The 3,946-nt window shown below is 38.7% G+C and overlaps 1 pseudogene; it reads right to left on the bottom strand.

Annotated features, from left to right (window-relative positions):
* Nucleotides 1–1,662: 1,662 nt before the first annotated feature.
* On the bottom strand, nucleotides 1,663–2,801 carry LOC101435545 (platelet-activating factor acetylhydrolase IB subunit alpha2 pseudogene; annotated as a pseudogene).
* Between the last annotated feature and the right edge of the window lie 1,145 nt (nucleotides 2,802–3,946).

The raw sequence follows: 3,946 nt of genomic DNA, 5'->3' as shown, positions 1-3,946 counted from the left end.
TAAATCAGTGCAAAGAAACCCGGCAAGAAATGAAAGTGGACTCTGTCTCACATTAGCAATGGGGCAGAATTTTATTTAAAAGGCTAGTGGTTCAAATACTATTGCTTGAATAGCTCAAGTAGACAGAAAATTGCAGTAACATCTGAGGCTTATACGTATATGCAAAATGAGCTGAAGGTCAGCTCACAAAGGGAGAGAGAAGCTAAGAGCGCATGCTGCAGGAGTAACCTAATCGGTTTATTTGAACCTTACTTCCATCTTCTGACAACCTGTAGAACATCTGGAGAGAGATGTCTTTTCATACACAAAATTCTGGCTTAAGTAATTCTCCTCCCTAGAACTATGCCTCAGCTAAAAAAAAAAAAGTCTTGAAAAACATAGTAAACAAGTTTAGTAAACACCATGTGTATTTTCTGCTGCTAATGAAGACATGATACATTCAGAAAAGCATGTATTAAAACAAAACAAAACAAAACCTCCAGGAAGGCTCCAACAAGAAAAACTCAGCCCAAGTTCTAGCTCTCAATTAGAAGTGGGGCTCTGCACAAATCAGTACCCTCCCTCCCCAAACACACAAAGCTCTGCCATTTGTCGTGCAAGCAGAACAAAAGACATATGCCTTAGTTACTGGACTTGAGCAGTAAGCAGCCATCACTGCAGAGCACATTTTGATGGGTTACTTCAACACCCACCAGTCCAGTTTAAAATATTTGTTTATAAATCCAGTTTGTACATATTCCATGGGTATACTGTACAATAAAACATATATAGTCCCATTATTTTTTTAATGGCAGTTCGTATAGCTCAAACAATCCATTAAGATTATAGAGAGCTCTCTTAAGAAATTTTTGGATGGTGGCGATACATTAATGAGAAACCCTAAAGTTAAACCTAGTTGTTTTTTACTAAAATGATGGGAAAAAGTAGAATATAGTTTCCCCATGGGAAAAGGTCAACTTTATCTGAACTTTAAAAACTAAGCCAATAAAAAGAAAATATACATAAAACTTGAAATAATGCCAGCCTTATGGAATGAGAAACTGCTGATATTTTCCCCAAAAAAGGAAACGGTAACAAGTTTTAAAGGAAAAACAAATAGAACCAACCAGAACTCTGAATATAGATGGCACACCACAGACTCTATAATACAGACCAGCACACAAGAATGAGTTATTTATCAGTAATATCATCATGAGAGTAACTGGCTGGGACTTACATTTCCAGCAACAGAGCTCCTGGGTAAAAAATGTGTTAAAAGCTTGTAATGTCAACGACGACCAAAAAAAGAGGGAATCAGAGGGAATGGGGAGGAAAGGCTGCATGCACGGGTCTCTTATAGACATGATATTAAGCAGCATAAAAATAAAACCCTCCAAACAGTCCCCCAAATGGGGAAAAAGCCTGTTTTTACTCCTAAGCATGGGAAAGATTAAAAGAGTGGAACAAATTCACTAGAAGCCATAGTATCTCCCATACCTGGACGACGAGCATGTTCACTTGGATGCTATATGTTACAAAAACGCTGAGAATATCTATGAGAGGAAAACAAAATGAAAACCAACAGCTAAAATATGAACCCTAAAAACTGGAAAAAACATCTATTTTAAAGCCAAGTGGGTGTGATTCTGATAATTATTACACATGACATAATCCACAAAAAGAAAGGTTAAAAAAAAAGTTTTCATATTTGTCAGTACATAGGCTGATACTGTCATAGGATAACCGTGATAGTTCAACGAATGTGTCACACATACAACTAAAAGTCCCCTTCTGGTGTCAAATGAATTTAAACAACAATCTTCCTTGGCTAATTTTTCTCCTGTGTCAAACAAACCTTCTATGTACAGGACCAGTTTAAATCCCTCCTCCCCTTCAAACACTAGATATGAACATCCAGGAACATTCTACAATGCAAAGTGCCTTAAGAAAGAGAAGGATTCTGTAGTGCCAGTGATATAACTGATCTGAGGAAGCGGTGATGTTATTAACACTGATGGGAGCCAGTCAGGCAATGGTGGTTTGTTTCTCCTCAGGTGTTTCCTCCAACAACTGCATGATCAGTTCATGGAGGGGTTTGCAGATCTTTGCATAGCCCCCTCCTGTGAGATGCAGAAAATCAAACATGTCGTGGCAGGAGATGGCACCCTCCGAGTGCACAAAGCCCCCATCCGTATCCAGGAGCTGAACATTGGCAGCTCCGGCAGGGAAACCTTGAGAAGCTGGTTCACCTTGGCATTCTTTTGCCTCAAAGGGTTGGGCTTCTCACCTCGAGGTAACAAACCCAATACGACGATTTTGGCCTGTGGCTGCCTTGTGTTGATAAGTTGTACGATGGCCTCGATCCCACCTGCTACCTCTTCTGCTGTATTTTCATGGTTGTTTGTTCCTACCCAGACAACAATGACCTTAGGTTTAATATTCTCTAGTTCTCCATTCTTTAGTCTCCACAAAACATGTCTTGTTGTATCTCCTCCAATTCCAAAATTCAGTGCATGAAGGGGGGAAAAAAGCTCTCGCCATATCTCATACTGCTGCATTAACTGTACCATGGAGTCTCCCACAAACAGAACATCAGGCTCTTTGTCTTTACAGTCCAGGACAAATCTGTTGTGCTGAGACATCCATCTGTCATCTCCTTGAATATCTTCAGCTGCATGTGGAATAGCTGCTGGGTTTGAGTCTCCTTGGCTCATTCTATACTCAGGTAGAGGGTCCGTGCGGGCCCCAAGAGGCTGCGGCGTCAGGAGGGGGTGGCGCGTCTGTCGCTCGCTCGGTCCTGGCGGCCCCGCTCCGACGTGTCCCTCCTCGGGCCCCAGCCTGTCTTCTATTGTTGATGCTGGGATGTTGGCTTTAAGTCTGTTATTCTTTTATCACATTTCCCCCCACTATGAGACTTTTAAGTTACCCTTTGTTTTTGGTGTTCTGCAGTTATACCATCATGTGCCTATGTGAGGATTTACTTTTTAATCCTATTTCATGTACATAGTACTTCCTGTATCTGAAAATTAATATCTTTCACCACTTCTAAAAAACTATTAGGCATTATCTCAAATATCATTTCTCTTCCATTTCATTTATTGTCTTCTGAGACCACACAAACTATATGTTAAATTATTTTTCATTCTATTCTCCTGTATCTCTTAACTTTTTCATGTTTTCCATTTTCTGACTCTCTGAAAAGCTAGGTAATTATTAAATCAATCTTCTAGCTTACTAATACTTTTCTCAATTACATCTTTTTATAAAATACGTCTAGTCATTTTGAAATATGGTCTGATCATTTTCTATTATTTTCAACATTTCATACATAATTAATTACTTCCCCCATTTCTTGGGGAATGGTTTTTAGCACTATGGTGCTATGAGCTCAACAATACAGTGTAAAGTATATTTTATTCAGAATCTGCTTGTTTGTAGTGGGGGATTCCTGTAGAGCATCTAGTCAACTGGACATAGACAGAAAGGACATCCCTTCGAGATATTTCTACATATATACATATATCTATTTCCGAAGAAGAGAAATGTAATATTTGGTATCACCTTTAAATAATCTATTCAGGAATATACTCCTTATCTGATAATTCTGGATTTCATGGAAACCATTTTTATTTATTGACATTTATCAAATTTTTCTCTGTGTCAGGTACAATAATTTTGTTAGGGGATGCTAAGAATAAGATAGCATTCTCTGCTTTTGAAGGGCTAGCTTGTTAGGGAGAGATAAATGGTAAACAGTTACAATACTGGCTAGTGAATTCCATAGCACAGTGTTGTGAGTTGGAAGGTGCCACAGGATCACATAAAAGGAATTTCTATACAAATCAGTAGAAAGAAGGACAGAGAAGTTAATTTGTGATACCTGAGCTTCATAATGAAAAAGAGTCAGCCAGGTGAAAAAGGGAAAAGGGAAAATATAATCTAATAGTCAGCCAAAGATTTGAATCTG

This window comes from Dasypus novemcinctus, chromosome 7, assembly GCF_030445035.2.
Source record: "Dasypus novemcinctus isolate mDasNov1 chromosome 7, mDasNov1.1.hap2, whole genome shotgun sequence".
Lineage (NCBI taxonomy): Eukaryota > Metazoa > Chordata > Mammalia > Cingulata > Dasypodidae > Dasypus > Dasypus novemcinctus.
Note: the sequence above shows the minus strand (reverse complement) of the source record. Positions and strands in the feature narration are given on the sequence as shown.